The sequence below is a fragment of the Mesoplodon mirus genome (assembly GCF_964341445.2).
Source record: "Mesoplodon mirus genome assembly, chromosome: 6".
In the NCBI taxonomy this organism is placed as follows: domain Eukaryota; kingdom Metazoa; phylum Chordata; class Mammalia; order Artiodactyla; family Ziphiidae; genus Mesoplodon; species Mesoplodon mirus.
The window spans coordinates 110,780,193-110,801,911 of record NC_138982.1 but is presented as its reverse complement, the minus strand read 5'-3'; positions in this window follow the sequence as shown (position 1 = coordinate 110,801,911).

Below are 21,719 nucleotides of genomic sequence, written 5' to 3'. Positions count from 1 at the left end.
TTTTTGCTTTTTCAGTAGAGCATGAAAATCTGTCATAATACTATTAAGGACTGACTGGCTTTCATTGATTATAGTACCAAAATGAAGAGTTGATATTTGGCTATCCATTAGTATTGTCCCAATAATTAAGAAAAACTTGTAAGACATGTGAATTTTGCTGGAGATTACAAGGTAATTCTGGTATGCATAGAGAAATGTACACAGTACTCAAAAACCAATGCTCAGGAGCTGGCTTGCATTTATAATTAGATTTGAACAATCATCAAAATGTAAAAGTGGGAAATAATTGAGCTTTATAAAACCTATAGTATTTCTACAAATAGGCATAGTACATGGATACTTCTCCCTCTGATCTAATTAGTAACATGAAAAGGAATTGGAAACATAATAGAACAAAAAGGAATTAAAAAATTCTCAGGTAGTCTTCAAATGTACTTGGTCATTTAAAGATGAGTTTGTATTAAAACAAATCATTTTAATCTGACAGAGGAACAAATAAATATTAATAGATCTAGCTAAGGGGGGAGGGAGGGATAATTTAGGAGCTTGGGGTTAACATACACACACTACTATATATAAAATAGATAATGAACAAGTAACTACTGTATAGCACAGGGAACTCTATATTCTGTAATAACCTATATGGAAAAGAATCTGAAAAAGAATGAATATATATATATATATGTATATGTATAACTGAATCACTTTCTGTACATCTAAAGTTTACACAACATTGTAAATCAACTATACTCCAATAAATATTTTTTAGAAAAAGAACTAGTTAAGGTGATATATTTCTAGTTACAAGTAAGTGAAAAAAATTTAAAGTAAGGTCTACTTTCATCTAGAACAAGATTCCCTAGGCCATTTACTGAATTGAAGGAAGAAATCTAACAATGCTTTTATTTCACTGTGATAATCGGAACCTAAATTTTATTGTTGTTGTTGTTATTGAAATTGTAAATAATTAACATGTAATTGTTTTGCTTATTAAGAAGGCTAAAAAGCGAATGCTTTTGTATTATTTAATGTCTTTATATTACTGGAACTATAATAATTACCTGTGTCTATTTCTCTCTCTCTCTCTCTCTCTCTCTGTATATATATATATATATATATATACTTTAGAAAACAGTTTCTCAATTAGAGATGTTAATATTTAAGCAAACTATTATAATAAAATTAAAAACAAAATCAATAGAGATATTTTCCTGGCATCTTCCTCCTCCATATATATTCATTTAATTCAGTTAAGATTTGTCAAATGCAAAAGTCCTAACTTAATCAAATTTGGCTTTATTATTAAAATCATATTTTAATCAATGATGCTTATCAAGACTGAAAGTTATCAATTTTGATCAAGAAGAGTAGAATATATCAGAGGAATATTTTTATTGGAGATCCATGAAAGTAACCTGATATAGTATTCTAACTTTGTATAACACACACACACACACACACACACACACAAACACCCTTACCCCAAAAGTGAGATTTTCCCTTTTAGTTAAGATTCATAAGGATGTAATATTTAAGGACATTTTAAAATAAATATGAATTTAATATGGAGCGCTACACTTTTAAGTCTGTCATCAGATTCAGTAATCAGCCCACTCATTTTTCAGTTAGTTTCAGTTTCATTTAATATTTGAGTTATTCAGTTTAATTAAGTAACAAATTCATACTTAAATGTGTTCAAAGGGGTAGAAAAATTAATTGCAATTTAGAATGTAGCATTTGAAAAAAGATGTCCTCTAGCAACCTGGAACTTAAAAATATATGGACTAAAATTTGAAAAGTTACTCATTTGAAGCTCAAGAAGTATGTCAACTTTACAAATATTAAGTAAACAGTATTTTGTTTATGCAAAGTTAAAACATTAGTTGATAATTTTATAATTTATTTTACTTGCTGGCAAAGTGAAAGGCATAGGGATAATATGACACAACTAAAAACCTAAGCAATTAAATAATATAGCACTGTAAAATACTTTTTTAAAGGAATAATAAAATATTGCTCTTGTCTACAAATGTCCTTACAGATCAAATAGTCCAATATATGACTTCATTTGCACAGTAAGAATTAAACAATTAACATATGTAAATTATTTGAACCCTCAAATAACCATTTGATTGTTTTAAAATCAAAACAATCAATTATACCCTCTGATTGAAATAATGAGGTTGATTGATTCATTGATTTCAAATCGATCAATTGTATTACATGTTTTGCAGTGTCCACTTATGGCATTTTGTCCATCTTTAATTTATTCAAGTCAATCAAATTATACTTGTTTCTATAGTTTGGTATATCTCAATTGTCATTTAAATTTTATTGCATTTATTGAAAACAGAATTTATTACTTTCATTATAGTAAAAGATCAATATTTATCTTTAAGTATTTTGTCTGTGATATTTTTCTCAAAAAAGCGTCACTCATCCTAAATTATGCATATTTACCTTTCACTTGATATATCAGGAATTCTTTGATAATTATATATCAAATCCATTTGGAACATATTTTGATATTAAGGAAATTAACCAAGTCTATTTTCCATCTTAATAAGTCATTTTTTAAAAATCATTTATTGAATAATCCATCCTTTTGTTTATTGAGTTGAGGTACCACCTTCTATTTAGTTATAGTTACCACTAGTAATAATCTTATATTTAATTTAATTTAATTTAATTTTGTTTCTTAATTAAAAAACAATTTATGTTGTTTTATGTTTAAAAAACATAATTATAGTATATTCATAAAATAAATTAAAGTATTATTTGGGCTGCTCTCTATATATTTATTTGAATATTTGCTCCTTTTAAAATGGACATGCCTTTATATAAAATTAGAATACACTCCCATGAGAAATGTTAAAAGAAAATCTCCACACCAAAAGATTGAGTACTTATGTATGTTATTTTTTTCACCAGTTTTCCCACAGGTTCAATTCTATTTTTGTTGATCAATTTCATAACATATCATTGTACACATTACCCATTTCACCCACTTTGCAAATGCATTAATGTAAAATCTTCAGTATAGGTAAGATTTTAAGTCAGAGGAACACTCTGTTACCCACAGACTTTCCTTTTGGTGTGTTTCCATTGGCTCTTCAGATTCCCTTTCTGCGCCAGTAACGAGGTTGATCACAGACAAAAATGTATGTTGTTGACTTGGTTCCTTTCTTTTACATGGGCTAATTTACCTTCCAACTCTTATCCCTCCAGATTAAAGGGTTTTGTGTAGATTTTGCCAGGATGTCTTCTACCTGCCTTCTCTGGAAGGCACTTCTGTCTGGGGTGCTTCCTTCAACCACATTTCATCTGCTTTTTTTTTTTTTTTTTTTCCCCTGGTGAAAGTTCTTCAAAATTGATGTCATGACTTTGGCTTCCTCTCATCGCTTCAGGGCTGATGCAGGTGTGATATTTCCCTCTCATACATGTTTATCTTTATACCTTTTGCCAAATATTGAAAGAGATGCTGGAAGCTCATATTCATAATATAATACTTTTGGAAGAAGCTTTAGTAGTTATGTATAAAAATGATATTGAATACAAATATTACACATACATTCAATAAGTTATAAGTGGCCATTCATTAATAAAATTAAACTTCAAGAGGCTGTCTTCTTTTTCATCTCTTATGTAGTTTAATATTTTTTCCTTATTTAAATATAGTTGTTTACTTGATATGTTTTTACCTTAGTTATAGATTCTCTAAAACATTAAAATTTAAAAGGATTTGGGATATAAAATGGGAATTGAATAATCATTTTATTTACAAACTACTTTTTAATAAAATATAAAAGAACATATACTGACTGGGTTTCATGGATCAGGATATTTTCTGAATATGCTGTCTATGCATTTTTAGTTATGAAACATTAGAATATTATTTTGCAGAATTTTTTGTACTATTCTAGTGTTGTATATCCAGTTTTGTTTATCATTTAAAATGTTATTTCCATTCAACATTATTTGCAGAAAACAACTATCAAGTGCTCTTACTCTAGTAATTAGATAATTATTATTTAACACTGACCTATCTTCTTTCCATTAAACACCAACTCATTTTCTTAATGTAAATAGCGTCATGAAAATTAAAGATGCAAGCTTCTTAAAGAATTCATGTAGTAGAGAGACAAATGAAGACTAAATAAAACAGGATAGCCAATATGTCTTGCTGAATTCTCAGTGAATGATTTTTTTCCTAAATCATAAAATTTAGAATGACATATTTTTAAATTCTACCTCTCTTTTAATTAACATATTATTTGTTTTCCTTACATATTAGTGAAAAAACAATTAAATAATAAGTCAAATTTCATTTGAGAAGTAAATGAAATATATACTGAGTAAATGAAAAAATCTATGAGATGCCTAATTTTCTACAATTGAACATGGCCCATACACTAAAAAAGAGTGTAACTAATAATCCCTCATTTTTAATTTGATGAGTTTTTAACACATTTGTTTACCTAGTACTAGCACTTTTTTTGGAGGCACCAAAATAATTTGGACCAGATAATTTCTCCTGTTCTTTTTCATTGGATATATGCTTTAAGTGTACTTTGATTAAAATGAATTGTTTATATAATGGCAATGCAAGGTTTTGTAAAACCTAAGAGCCTACTATAACCAAACAATTCCTGCATGTAACCTAGACATCTAATTTACAGTTCTTGTGTTATGCATAGTGAAATCTAATGCATAGGGACTTAGAGTTCATGTTTAGTTTTGAATGTATTATTGCAATATTCTATTAACTGTTTACTTTGTATTTTCCATATAAATGTATGTATATACAGACACACATAGCATACATACATACATACATACATACATACACAGTGTTTTGTTGCTGTATTTTTTTCCCTTTAGATCTGTATTCTAGTTGCCACTAGTGACCTTGCTAGAAGATTTGTACTTTATAAAACCTCTGACCTTTTAGTCCAATCACACTGGACAGGCTTCCATATTCATTAGGATTGCAAGAAGATAGATTTTATCATGTTTCTACAGTGGCCATTATATTTATCAGCCAATTTCCATCTTTCCCAACATTTCCAGCTTGCTTAGGAATATTACTAGAATGAATACTAAAGGAAATCTTTTGTACCCAAACACTAGCAATGTTAAACTATTGCAATATTCCATTCAATATAAAAAGGACTGTGATCAAACATAAATTATAAATAGTTGTTTGTACTACAAATAACTACACTGTGAACAATTCATATTTCATATTTGCATGCATACTAGAAAAACATCTGTGGCTTTTATATAAACAATATAGATTTGCCTGAGGTAAAAAAATATCTCATAGAGAACTAATGTAAAACTAGAATATAAACAACAACAATAATAAAGAATTGAGGTTTAGATATTTATTTTTGAATAAATATTGTTTGTCATCCATAGAGACTATTTGTTGTTTATTGAAATATATATTTCCATATATAGATTATAAAGTACTTCATAATGTTCATGAAATATAGTACATATTCCAAAATATTGTTTTACTAATTACTATTACTGAGTGAAAATTCTGTATGCATACCCAGGTGATACATGGGAAAGAAAAAATATTTGTAACTACTTTAAGAATCCTCTGCAGATAACATGGACCAATGTGCCTGTCACATTTTAAATGACAAGCAGCATATTTAAAAATTATAGCTGAGGGCTTCCCTGGTGGCGCAGTGATTGGGAGTCCGCCTGCCGATGCAGGGGACACGGGTTCGTGCCCCGATCCCGGAGGATCCCACATGCCGCGGAGCGGCTGGGCCCGCGAGCCATGGCCGCGGAGCCTGTGTGTCCGGAGCCTGTGCTCCGCAACGGGAGAGGCCACAGCAGTGAGAGGCCCGCGTACAGCAAAAAAAAAAAAAAAAAAAAAAAAAAAAAAAAAAAAAATTATAGCTGATAATTATTTTTCTTTCAAAGAACAGGAACTACTCTCATTAAAATAAATATAACAATGATTTGACTGGAGAAAATGTTTCTGCACTCTATAAATATAAATATTCAAGTAAATGTTCATATGCATATCTGTATGGCTTCACTATACCAGAGAATATATTCAAAAGGAGAAAAAGAGAGAATTTTTCTTCTCCTTTCAATCAGTAATAATAGAAACAATATTTTCTCATTAATTAATAGAGCTTGACTGCCTCAAAGTCTCTGTCCTAACTTTCATAAACATTTCTCTTTTTTTACTCATCAATTGAGAACTATTTTCCAGTCTTATAAAATGTTGTATCAGAAAGTTGATCTTGCCCCAAATTTTCAACAAAGGGCAATAATAATAACAATATCAACATTTTTAATATTTTGGATTTTTAAAATTTTTTTATTGGAGTATAGTTTATTTACAATGTTGTGCTAGTTTCAGGTGTATAGCAAAGTGAATCAGTTATATATATATATATATATATATATATATATATATATATATATATATATATATATATATACATATATCCATTCTTTTTTAGATTCTTTTCTCATATAGGTCATTACAGAGTACTGAATAGAATTCCTTGTGCTATATAGTATGTCCTTTTTAGTTATCTATTTTAACAGAGGAATGGATAAAGAAGAGTGGCACATATATACTATGGAATATTACTCAGCCATGAAAAAGAATGAAATAATGCTATTTGCAGCAACATGGATAGACCTAGGGATTTTCATACTGAGTGAAGTAAGTTAGAGAAAGACAAATATCACATGATATTGCTTATATGTAGAATCTTTAAAAAAAAGTACAAATGAACTTATTTACAAAACAGAAATAGAGTCACAGATGCAGAAAATAATATCAACTTTGAATTGACCTGTCATAAACATGGAAATTGACAAAGATCATAAGTGGATGCCTGGTATCAAAGAGAATAAACTGTTAGAAAAAGGAAATTAAAAGGCAAGGTTTTCAAGAAAATTTAGCACTATTGGAAAAGATATGATAATCTACACATGGACGTAATATTGCTGTGTCAAAATGTGCAGTACTGGAGCTTCTGTTGTTAGGAATCTTTCTCATCTCCTTCAGTTGTTTATAGGCCTGTTTTAAAAAAATTGATTCTGGTTTTTCTTCTGGCAAAAGACAATAGCAAATTCTAGCCACTGGATATGCTTAATAGGGTTGGTAGGGTGTTAGGTACTAAGAAAAGGCCCATACCTCAGTGTTTCTGTGAACAAAATATATGTCCAGAATTTAACATTTCTGCTTATTGTGGTGGCTCCTATAATGGGAGATGTATGTTGATAGGTGGCATGTGGTGGGGTAGAGTGGAATTTAAAGTAATGTTTCAATGACATTGCTGTTTTTGAAGCAAACTGACACAAGATAAATTGCAAGAATTGGTAGACAAAGCATTTATAATTATTTATTAAATAAAATAAATTTGAATAAAACAATCAGTTGTTTGAGTATTCATAGAGTTAGGAGTGCCACAGAGTCATTATAAGAATAAACCTTGGAAAGAAATATGTGAGTTTGAATCCAAGATATTTCACTTACCAAGAGCTTTTGTCTGAAGTAATTTGATTAGTGCCTTGAGCCTGTTTTCTAATGTGTTCTAAGTGGGAAAAAAAAAACAAATTATAGAGTGGCTATGAGAATTAAATAAAATAACACATATGAAATAGCATCTATAAAATATTTAACTGAATGATTGCTATCTACTAGGTATTTACTAAGTAATTTTTAATATAAAGATATAAATTTCAGTATTTAGGGTAAAGTTATTGAAATATTGGTATATGACAACATATTCAATGAACACACAGGTACAGTTTTATTTTCTTAGTTGTTTTCTTTATTATACTTGATTAAATTTTGAAAGTCTTGATCATACAGAATTATCCATAACATACAAGAATAAAAATATATTAATAAGAATAAGAAGGTTAAGGAAAATTAAATTTAGAGCAGACTCACCCTAGAGTCTCTCTTGCTTCCCTACTGGCCCCAGAGAAACAAGCTGCTATTGTGTGAACCACTTATGGTAGAGATTGCATGACAGGGAATGTAGGCTGAGCCCAGGAACTGAGACCCTACTTGGGCCAACAGCCTGAAAAAGAACTGAAATCTTCAATGACTTGAATGCTTTTGGAGTGGATTCTCCTCTTGTTAAATCTACAGATGAGAATGCAGCCTGGTTAACTGACAAGTTTACTGCAGCTTGATGTAACCCTGAAAGAAAGAACCAAACTAAGTCATAGCTGACTCGTGATCCAAAGAAAGTGTGACATCTGTGTTGTTTTAAGCCACTTAGTTTGTGCTAACTTGTTATGTGGCAATAGAAAACTAATAAATGTCCCTTCATTGCCTACTGATTTTGACCAAATTATTTTTTATATTCTGGTGTCTCCTAACAGCAAGCGTTTCTGCATCTCTTCTTTGCATAATTGATCTCTTCTCAGGTGTAGGCTCCTCCTACAAAATTCTGTGGTTAAGCTTTCTCTGCTCTTTTTTAAAAATCTAGTTTAAAGGTGTTAGATCAAGAGCATACTTGTTCTCAACCTCTCCTATTAGTATCCCAAGAGAGGGATGAAAGATGTGAGTATGATCTATCATTTTAAGTGAGAAGATCCTCAATACTTAATCAGCAATATATATTAGACATCCTTTCCAGTAAACTAGCAAATCTCCATTCTGTGAGACAGAAAGTGTTGCCTTTTACCAATGGCTTACAGTCTGACTGTATTTAAAGGAGAACTCAAAATAGAATTTCTGATAAAAGTAAATCTTTACTGAATATTTTTGAAAAATGAAATAATCACAACATAGATAAAATTGCAACATCTTAATATTATAATACGTAAATGTTTGTAGCATATACCAATGTACTTTTTTTCATTTGACTTTCACAACATACCTGCAAGATGATTTTATTAGTGCCAGTTTTTACATGAGGAAACAGATTCAGAAGGATTAAGTAGTATACACAAAATTAAACAGCTAATTAAACACTGGGACTAAAACTGTAATTCAAATATAGCTGTCTATGCTTTCTTCACTAAATCAGTGAATTTTAATCTCTGCTACCTAGATCTTCTAAATGCTAACCCTCTTCATCTATTCCATACCTATATCAACATTACTAACACAAAAAATTCTGACAAGTAAGTTCTTTCATCATTTTAACATATTTTGATTAATATATATATATATATATATATATATATATATATATATACATTTTAAAAGTTCTTTATTTTTAAAACATTTTAAATTCACTTTTCATTTAATGTTGATTTCATCATTTGATGATGATTTTATAGTAATCTTAAATAGAAAATCTTGTAATAGTTCACCCGCACTTAAATTGTTAGGGGTAATGTTGGATTGGAGTTGAATAAATTTATAATAAAAGAAACAAATAAAACATGAGAGAAATATACTTCCTTTTTTGTCCAATTGTTATCTGAACCTGTAATCTCTTTAACCTTAAGCCTTATATCTTTCAACCAGAAGCTAGACAGTATATGGTACACTAGAGCAAACCATGACCGTAAACGTTAACTATTCTAGTCATTTTATTTGTATGTGAGGAGCTTGAACCCAATACAGGGAAAGATATGTTTAAGTCATACTTAATTGAAGAAATGACTAGGAGCAAACATTTGATATTTTAGCTTCAGTATTCTTTACAGTATTGACTTCTCACATAGTCACATTTTTCAATGCAAAACTCTCTAGAGACTCTTGCTCAGTATACGTAACTTGATTACAGAAAGAAAAAGTGATTCAACATCAAGTGGAAATAAATCTTGGTTGGAAAAAAAAATAATTCAGACTCTAGTTAAAGAAAAGTTTGATTCTATCATTAGGAGACTGTATCTTAGGTATAAATGATGCCAGACAAGTGTCTGCATGAGCTGAGGTTCAGTAAAAGAAACATAAATAAGTCTTGGTGTTTTAGGCAAGAAATTATTTAATACAGATCATAAGCTTCTTATATCATTAACAGGCTACAAGGAATGGAAGTCTATGAACTAATGTGTGACTATTAATTTCAAGATAAATCTACTGTAGCTGAATTCCAAAGGTCAGAAAGCATCTGTCATTACTTTTACAACCACTTCTCTCACCTTCAGTTGCCTGATAGTCAGGAATCTGGAAACCAGGTCCTGGAATATGGAGGCTGGCAGCCACAAACAACTAGATCTGACATATTTCATTCCAGCCTTTAAAGCCATGGGAAGATGGCCTCTACACCACTTTCACTTTTCATAATTCATTTGAGTGCTTCTCATTTTCAAAACTTAATTTAACTTAGATTACTCTTAGCTACATAGGAATCTAACAAATGTGAAATTTTAATATATTTGTCCCATTATAAGGGAAAGAATATTAAAAGTAGTGTGAAGGGATGGTAAATATCTATAAACTATATTCATCTCTATCTCAACATGAAGCATAAATAGAAAAGCCATAAAATGTAGGGAAAATACTTAAAACTTGAAAAAGACTAGTTAAATATGATTAACATTCTACTCTACTGTATTTTATTTTTGGCTGTGTTAGGTCTTAGTTGCAGCACGTGGGATCTTTGTTGAGGCATGAGGGATCTTTCCCTGTGGCATGTGCACTCTTTGTTGTGGTGCGCGGGCTTCTCTCTATCTGTGGTGCACAGGCTCCAGGGCGCCTGGGCTCTGTACTTGTGGTGCACGGGTTCCAGAGTGTGTGGGCTCTGTAGTCTGCATCACGTGGGCTCTAGTTGAGGCACACGAGTGCAGTAGTTGTGGCATGAGGGCTTAGTTGTCCCGTGGCATGTGGGATCTTAGTTCCCTGACCAAGGATCGAACACGCATCCCTTGCATTGCAAGGCAGATTCTTTACCACTGGACCACCATGGAAGTCCCTCTACTGTGTTTTATTACTCCAAACAAAAATATCTTTCTCATTCACATATATGGGGAATTGTGAAAACATATAGAAAAATTCACAATAACATATCTATTAAAGTTCATTATTATACTCTATATTAGTGGAATGTTAATTTATCTCAAGTACAACATTTTGCATGAGGAATAATTAAGAAAAACCACAGGAAAAGTTATATACATACATTTAAAAATAAAAATATATATATATATCTAAATATGATTTCAATTGTATGATAACCCATAAGTAAAAATGTAATATACGTGTATTGCAAAATTTTAAAATAAGGATAAACATGGAAATAAAAGAACAAATCAGACCTAATGTAGGCATTCTAATGACTGTGAAGAGGACAATTATTAGGCAGCGATACAATCTCACATTCTGAGTGAATTTTTTTTCTACATTTTTTTAGATACATGTTACTTTATCAGTGGAATGTTACCTTTTGGCTAAAAACAAAAAAATGCCTGGTTTATTTTTGTTCTATTGCCATCTCTTTCATTACAGAACTATAAATATTCCCGGATTTGTCACAGCAATGCATTTCCTAACTTTACATTTGGTAATTTAACTTTAGAAATATACTTTTAAAAATACTTTAAAAAATATGTAATAAGGTACAGAATGAAAAAAAATTCTTACAAATGTGTTGAAATAATTTCTAGGCCCAAGATGGAGTCTATTCTGCCCAGGGGCCATGTCAGCAAACAGAAACTTAGATGATTTTCCTTTTCATGTAAATGCTCTACTTGACAAGAAATGCAGCATATACAGTCAGATAATCCCCAAACCACAAGCCATCCCTGGGCCCTATCTTTATTTCCTTCTCCTTTTTCACCCACAACAAAATTGACTATGTGGCCACAGACAATCAAATATTTTATATTTTTCTCTTCCTTGGCATTTATTCTTTATCCTATAATAGCTTCCTGCCTTCTGCCCCATTTTGCAGTTCCCCCAAAGAACACTGTCCCCTTCGTGAAGTGTTAAAGTTTGTTTGTATAACCTAAATTGTTTTCTTTAATCATTTTTTATCAAATAATAATTGCAAAAAAAATAATTTAAAATAAATGTGACCCCCGAGGAAGATGGCTGAAGAGTAAGACGTGGAGATCACCTTCCTCCCCACAGATACATCAGAAATTCATCTACACGTGGAACAACACCTACAGAACACCTACTGAATGCTGACAGAAGACCTCAGACCCCCCACCCCCAAAAGGTAGATGAAAGGCTCTTGGTGCTGCAGCCAGGAGTCAATGCTGTGCCTCTGAAGTGGGAGAGCCAACTTTAGGACACGGGTCCACAAGAGACCTCCCAGCTCCTCATAATATCAAGCAGTAAAAATCTCCCAGAGATCTCCATCTCAACACCAGCACCCAGCTTCAGTCAACGACCAGCAAGCTACAGTGCTGGTCACCTTATGCCAAGCAACTAGCAAGGCAGGAACACAACCCCACCCATTAGAAGAGAGGCTGCCTAAAAATATAATAAGGCCACAGGCACCCCAAAACACACCACCAGACGTGGACCTGTCCACCAGAAAGACAAAATTGAGCCTCAACCACCAGAACACAGGCATTAGTCCCCCCACCAGGAAGCCTACACAACCTACTGAAACAACCTTAGCCACTGGGGACAGACACCAAAAACAACGGGAACTACGAATCTGCAGCCTGCAAAAAGGAGACCCCAAACACAGTAACATAAGCAAAATGAGAAGACAGAAAAACACACAGCAGGTGAAGGAGCAAGATATCAACCTACCAGACCTAACAAATGAAGAGGTAATAGGCAGTCTACCTGGAAAAGAATTCAGAATAATGATAGTAAAGATGATCCAAGATTCTACTTCCAAGATCCAAAATCTTGGAAATAGAATAGACAAAATGCAAGAAACAGTTAACAAGGACCTAGAAGAACTAAAGATGAATCAAGCATCAATTAAAAACAAAACAAATGAAATGAAAAATATGCTAGATGGGATCAATAGCAGAATAACTGAGGCAGAAGAACGGATAAGTGAGGTGGAAGATAAAATAGTGGAAATAACTGATGCAGAGCAAAATAAAGAAAAAAAGAAAGAAAAGAACAGAGGACAGTCTCAGAGACCTCTGGGACAGCATTAAACGCACCAACATTCGAATTATAGGGGTTCCAGAAGAAGAAGAGAAAAAGAAAGGGACTGAGGAAATATTTGAAGAGATTATAGTTGAAAACTTCCCTAATATGGGAAAGGAAATAGTTAATCAAGTCCAGGAGGCACAGAGAGTCCCATACAGAATAAATCCAAGGAGAAATACACCAAGACACATATTAATCAAACTGTCAAAAATTAAACACAAAGAAATCATATTAAAAGCAGCAAGGGAAAAACAATAAATAACACACAAGGGAATCCCCATCAGGATAACAGCTGATCTCTCAGCAGAAACTCTACAAGCCAGAAGGGAGTGGCAGGACATAATTAAAGTGATAAAGGACAGAAACCTGCAACCAAGATTACTTTACCCAGCAAGGATCTCATTCAGATTTGATGGAGAAATTAAAACATTTACAGACAAGCAAAAGCTGAGAGAGTTCAGCACCACAAAACCAGCTTTACAACAAATGCTAAAGGAACTCCTCTAGGCAAGAAACACAACAGAAGGAAAACACCTACAATAACGAACCGAAAACAATTAAGGAAATGGGAATAGGAACATACATATCAATAATTACCTTAAATGTAAATAGACTAAATGCTCACAACAAAAGACACAGATTGGCTGAATGGATACAAAAAAAAAGACCTATATATAGGCTGTCTATAAGAGACCCACTTCAGACCTAGAGACACATACAGATTGAAAGTAAGGGGATGGAAAAAGATATTCCATGCAAATGGAAATCAAAAGAAAGCAGGAGTACCAATTCTTATATCAGACAAAATAGACTTTAAAATAAAGACTATTAGAAGAGACAAAGAAGGACACTACATAATGATCAAGGGATTGATCCAAAAAGAAGATATAGCAATTGTAAATATTTATGCACCCAACTTAGGAGCACCTCAATACATAAGGCAAATACTAACAGCCATAAAAGGGGCAATCGACCGTGACACACTCATAGTAGGGGACTTTAACACCCCACTTTCACCAATGGACAGATCATCCAAAATGAAAATAAATAAGGAAACACAAGCTTTAAATGATACATTAAACAATATGGACTTAATTGATATTTAAAGGACATTCCATCCAAAAACAACAGAATACACTTTTTTCTCAATTGCTCATGGAACATTCTCCAGGATAGATCATATCTTGGGTCACAAATCAAGCCTTGGTAAATTTAAGAAATTTAAAATTGGATCAAGTATCTTTTCCGACCACAATGCTATGAGACTAGACAACAATTACAGGAAAAAATCTGTAAAAAATACAAACACATGGAGACTAAACAATTCACTACTCAATAACAAAGTGATCACTGAAGAAATCAAAGAGGAAATTAAAAAATACCTAGAAACAAATGACAATGGAGACACGACGACCCAAAACCTATGGGACACAGCAAAAGCAGTTCTAAGGGGGAAGTTTATAGCAATACAATTCCACCTTAAGAAACAGGAAACATCTCGAGTAAACAACCTGACCCTGCACCTAAAGCAATTAGAGAAAGAAGAACAAAAAAACCCCAAAACTAGCAGAAGGAAAGGAATCATAAAGATCAGATCAGAAATAAATGAAAAAGAAATGAAGGAAAGGATAGCAAAGATCAATAAAAGTAAAAGCTGGTTCTTTGAGAAGATAAACAAAATTGACAAACTATTAGCCAGACTCATCAAGGAAAAAAGGGAGAAGACTCAAATCAATAGAATTAGAAATGAAAAAGGAGAAGTAACAACTGACACTGCAGAAATACAAAAGATCATGAGAGATTACTACAAGCAACTCTATGCCAATAAAATGGACAACCTGGAAGAAATGGACAAATTCTTAGAAATGCACAACCTGCCAAGACTGAATCAGGAAGAAATAGAAAATATGAATAGACCAATCGCAAGCACTGAAATTGAAACTGTGATTAAAAATCTTCCAACAAACAAAAGCCCAGGACCAGATGGCTTCACAGGCGAATTCTATCAAACATTTAGAGAAGAGCTAACACCCATCCTTCTCAAACTCTTCCAAACAATTTCAGAGGAAGGAACACTCCCAAACTCATTCTATGAGGCCACCATCACCTTGATACCAAATCCAGGCAAAGATGTCACAAAGAAAGAAAACTACAGGCCAATATCACTGATGAACATAGATGCAAAAATCCTCAACAAAATACTAGCAAACAGAATCCAACAGCACATTAAAAGGATCATACACCATGATCAAGTGGGGTTTATTCCAGGAATGCAAGGATTCTTCAATATACACAAATCAATCAATGTGATACACCATATTAACAAGTTGAAGGAGAAAAACCATACGATCATCTCAATAGATGCAGAGAAAGCTTTCGACAAAATTCAACACCCATTTATGATAAAAACCCTGCAGAAAGTAGACATAGAGGGAACTTTCCTCAACATAATAAAGGCCATATATGACAAACCCACAGCCAACATCATCCTCAATGTTGAGAAACTGAAATCATTTCCACTAAGATCAGGAACAAGACAAGGCTGCCCACTCTCACCACTCTTATTCAACCTAGTTTTGGAAGTTTTAGCCACAACAATCAGAGAAGAAAAGGAAATAAGAGGAATCCAAATTAGAAAAGAAGAAGTAAAGCTGTCACTGTTTGCAGATGACATGATACTATACAAAGAGAATCCTAAAGATGCTACCAGAAAAGTACTAGAGCTAATCAATGAATTTGGTAAAGTATCAGGATACAAAATTAATGCACAGAAATCTCTGGCATTCCTGTACACTAACGATGAAAAATCTGAAAATGAAATCAAGAAAACACTCCCATTTACCATTGCAACAAAAAGAATAAAATATCTAGGAATAAACCTACCTAAGGAGACAAAAAACCTGTATGCAGAAAAGTATAAGACACTGATGAATGAAATTAAATATGATACAAATAGATGGAGAGATATACCATGCTCCTGGATTGGAAGAATCAATATTGTGAAAATGACTCTACTACCCAAAGCAATCTACAGATTCAATGCAATCCCTATCAAACTACCACTGGCATTTTTCACAGAACTACAACAAAAAATTTCAAAATTTGTTTGGAAAAACAAAAGATCCCGAATAGCCAAAGCAATCTTGAGAACGAAAAACGGAGCTGGAGGAATCAGGCTCCCTGACTTCAGACTATACTACAAAAGCTACAGTAATCAAGACAGTGTGGTACTGGCACAAAAACAGAAAGATAGATCAATGGAACAGGATAGAAAGCCCAGAGATAAACCCACACACATATGGTCAACTTATCTTTGGTAAAGGAGGCAGGAATGTACAGTGGAGAAAGGACAGCCTTTTCAATAAGTGGTGCTGGGAAAAGTGGACAGGGACATGTAAAAGTATGAGATTAGATCATTCCCTAACACCATACACAAAAATAAGCTCAAAATGGATTAAAGACCTAAATGTAAGGCCAGAAACTATCAAACTGTTAGAGGAAAAGATAGGCAGAACACTCTATGACATAAATCACAGCAAGATCCTTTTGGACCCACCTCCTAGAGAAATGGAAATAAAAACAAAGATAAACACATTGGACCTAATGAAACTTCAAACCTTTTGCACAGCAAAGGAAACCATAAACAAGACCAAAAGACAACCCTCAGAATGGGAGAAATTATTTGCAAATGAAGCAACTGACAAAGGATTAATCTCCAAAATTTATAAACAGCTCATGCAGCTCAATAGCAAAAAAACAAACAACCCAATCCAAAAATGGGCAGAAGACTTAAATAGGCATTTCTCCAAAGAAGATATACAGACTGCCAACAAACACATGAAAGAATGCTCAACATCATTAATCATTAGAGAAATGCAAATCAAAACTACAATGAGATATCATCTCACACCAGTCAGAATGGCCATCATCAAGAAATCTAGAAACAATAAATGCTGGAGTGGGTGTGGAGAAAAGGGAACAGTCTTGCACTTCTGGTGGGAATGTGAATTGTTACAGCCACTATGGAGAACAGTATGGAGGTTCCTTAAAAAACTAAAAATAGAACTACCATATGACCCAGCAATCCCACTACTAGGCATATACCCTGAGAAAACCATAATTCAAAAAGAGACATGTACCAAAATGTTCATTGCAGCTCTATTCACAATAGCCCTGAGATGGAAACAACCTAAGTGTCCATCACCGGATGAATGGATAAAGAAGATGTGGCACATATATACAATGGAATATTACTCAGCCATAAAAAGAAACGAAACTGAGCTATTTGTAATGAGGTGGATAGACCTAGAGTCTGTCATACAGAGTGAAGTAAGTCAGAAAGAGAAAGACAAATACTGTATGCTAACACATATATATGGAATTAAAAAAAAAATGTCATGAAGAACCTAGGAGTAAAACGGGAATAAAGACACAGACCTACTTGACAATGGACTTGAGGATATGGGGAGGGGGAAGGGTAAACTGTGACAAAGTGAAAGAGAGGCATGGACATATATACATTGCCTTATGTAAGGTAGATAGATAGTGGGAAGCAGCCGCAGAGCACAGGGAGATCAGCTCGGTGCTTTGTGACTGCCTGGAGGGGTGGGATGGGGAGGGTGGGAGGGAGGGAGATGCATGAGGGAAGGGATGTGGGAACAGATATATATGTATGACTGATTCACTTTGTTATAAAGCAGAAACTAATAAAAAAAATAAAAATAAAAATAAATAAATAAATAAAATAAAATAACTGTAATTTATATAACTTTGGTAAAATTGTTATTTAACTTGTCTCTCATTTTCAATAGAAAATCTGTGTCTAAAATTATTAGTTTGATATTAATCATGTGACATCAGCAGTAGTATATTTCTTTATCTAACATATGTATTTTGTCCCATAGATTTTTTTACAAAAACACATTTTTAGTTAAGTATTTTAGTGTTTAATATTCTTAAATGATCCCAAAGTCTTGAAAGTTTATTTTAATAATTATAGTATATTTTATTGAAATACTAGCTAACTATATGCATTTTTTAAGCAACAAGATTTTTAACTTATAATAATAAAGTTAGACTTATTTAACCGGAGTGGTTATCCATTTTAGAAAAATATATAGGCTACAGGATAAAACCCAAATAAATGATCCAACGGATATTGGCTAATCATCTATTATATCCCAAATATTATACCAAGCACCTATGTCAGTACCTAATAAATAGAAACTATAAATTTTCTCATAAGTATCCTAAAATCTAGCTATGAAAATAAAATCTTGATACATAAAACATTATATAAAGTGTGAAAAAATTTAATTTTCAACAGAAATATTAAAAACAAGACTTAAAAATAAAGTTTACCTGATAGTAGCTAATGGGCCTTAATGATGTAGGGATACACTGAGACATTAAAAATTGGGCATTTGTGTTTAATAAAAAACACAAATGAAGCCAACTGACATAATTCTTGGGATTAACTGTTTATTATTACATATGCATTCAAATTTTTTATTTATAAAATGAAACAAAGAAATTCTGGTTAATAGTTTGTACTAGATTATATTTCTTTTGATTCATTCTTACTGTGCAGTGTACAAATGCTCAAGGTTTCTAGAGATTCAATGAAGTATGAGAAATACATGCTTAAGGGTTTCACCTGACACTTAACAGGAGCAAGTTTGTTGTGGGATTTTCCATACTCACCATCACCCAGGCCTAAAACTTCATTCAGTGGACAAGAGTGCACAAACCACCAAGTGGACAGAACCTGACCTCATCTGAATGTAATTGTTGAGGGCTGCTCCTCTTGGCTACCTAGCTGAGCAAGCTTTCCTCAAGTTTTTTCAATAAAATGAAAGCAATGCACCCTACATTTAAACTAAATTAATACTTTCTTCTTCACTTATCATTACATCTCCTCATCACATCATTTGCAATTTTTCAGGGGACAAAATAGTGAGGGTTTTTCTAAGTAAAAGAAATACAACTTCTACTCTGGAGTTTTAGTTTAGCAATATGAGGAATTTCATCTGAAAATTACTTCATGAATAAAGCTCTTCTTACACGTGAAGATAATTTAACATAAATTTAATCAATAACATGCTTCTGAATACCAAGCTTTAAATTTGTCACATATTTGATTAAACTGAATTTGAAGTGTTCAGGATTCTGTTAGATCTAATTTTAGAAAAGTGTTTTTAGCTGTAAACTTTTTCTTCAATAAACCAGAAGAAGATTTTATGCAATTCATATTTTACATGTTGGAGGATTGCTTTCTCTTTTACCATTCTTATTTTAAATCATTTTTTAAAGTGACTATTTCCATGGAGACAGTGATATTTGGCTATATCACCCAAAACATTTTTTAAGTTAGAAAGGTGTCCAGTACTATCTGTAAAGTCACTAAATATGAACAGCTTTACTAGTAACTTCCTACTCCTTAGATTTTCCTCTGAGGTTGAAATACAAGGTGTGATTTCATTGGAATATGGTGTTTCTAATATTCTCTTGCCTGATAAACATGACATGCTATCAATTTGTGTAGAGTTGGAAAATTTCTGCACCTTATCTCATTATTTTTTCCTTGTAGCTACTCTGAGATAAAACCTTCACTTTTCAAAAGCACATCTATATTTTCTATCAGACAGAATCAATTTAAAACTGTAAATTTTTGTTTCATCTTTGTGTGTTTAATGAAAATTCAGAAGCAGTTTACAATTAGACAGGCTTGAATTAAATATTTTAAGCATTTAATTATTTAATGTGTATATACACAGATATACACATCTTTAGAACTTAAAATTTATTTTAGACAAACATAAAATGAATTATGTAAGTATATAAGGTAAATTAAACAAAATTTAATCATCTATGCATTAGAGTAATCACATAATTATATTAGGTATGATTTTTCTATGAAATACTTTGGATTTTAAAATAAATATTTTTGAAAATAAAAGTTTTAAAAATTTCTCCTCAGAATAATGTAACATTTATATGTATTTTCCTAACAATTAAAAAGCATTTATTTTACAGTATCTCATGATTCATATTCTTAAGACTATCTTCTTAACTAGGAAGGATAATTGGTAAGGGAGGAAAAGTGGTGTGATGGGCTAACCCCAGTATTTCCACCACCTTATTACAAGCTTGGAAGGAGATTTTTGAAAACCTTTCTTTCAATTTCTGAGCTTGAGTGTATAGCATAGAAACCTCCAAGACTGGAAAACAATAACAAGAAAGACAGTAAAATATTTTCATTAAAATTTTTAAAAAACAGAAAAGAACATCCAAGAACTACACTACAACTACAAAACATATAGCATACATGTAATGGAAATACTAGAAAGAGAAGACAGAAACAAACAGAAAAAAATATTTGAAATAACCATGACTTATAATTTTCCCAAATTAATTTCAGCTATGAAACCACAGATCCAGAAAACTCATAAGGCACCAAGCAAGACAAACAAACAAACAAACAAAAATTTACTTAGGTATACAGTTTTGAAACTATAGGAAAGAAAATCTGAAACAACCCAGGGAGAGGGGAACACCTATAGAAAAACAAAGATAAGAATTACATGACTTCCCCTCAGAAACCATGTAAACAAGATAAGAATGGAGTGACATGTTTAAACTTCTGAGAGAGAAAAGCCACCAGCTTAGAATTCTATACCCTGCATAATTATCCTTCAAAAGTGAAGGAGAAATAAGGACTTACTCACACAAAGAAAATTAAGGGGCTTTTTTGTCAGAAGAGCTGTCTTGAAAGAAATGTTAAAAAAAAGTTTTTTAGACTGCAGGAAAATAGCATAGGTCAGAAACTCAGATTACATAAAGAATGGAAAAACATCAAAAAATGAATAAGTGAAAGTAAAATAAAAACTTTATTTTTCTTATTTTTAATTCACCTAACAGACAACAGTTTCTTCAAGATAAAAATACTATGTTTAGTTATGTGTAAATATACACATATATGTTTATATATGTGCTTATATGTAAGTGAAATAAAAGTCAGCAACAATATAAGGGTTGGGAGGAAAGAATTTGGATTATTTTGTAATTATAAAGTACTCACAGTAACTGTGAAACAGTATAGTATTATTTGAAAATAGGCTTGGAATACTTGTAAATGTACTCCAAAATCTAAAAGAACCACTAAAAAAGGTAAAACAAAGTAACATAACTTGTATGCCAAGAAAGCACAGAAAATGGGATTATACAAAATCCTCCATTAAAATCACAAAAAGCAGAAAGAGAGGAATACAAAAATAGGAATAAAGAACAACAGAAACAAATTAGAAAACAGTAACAAATGTGGCAAATATCAATCCGAGTATATAAAAAATCATTTCAAACATCAGTGTTCATCAATCATTTTGAACATCAATAAACATCAAATAAAAGACAGAATATCAGAGTGGATGAAGAAACAAAACCCAAATATGTATCATATACAGAAAACCTACTTTACATATAAAGATAAATATAGGTTAAAAGTAAAAATATGGAGAAAAATATACCATGTTAACACTAATTTAAAAACAAAACAAAAACAAACAAACAAACAAAAAACCAGGAGTAACTATATTGATTTGATACAGAACAGACTGAAAATGAGGAAAATTATCAGGGATACAGAGGGACATTACCAAATAATAAAGGGGTTAATTCTCCTAGAGGATATACCAACCAT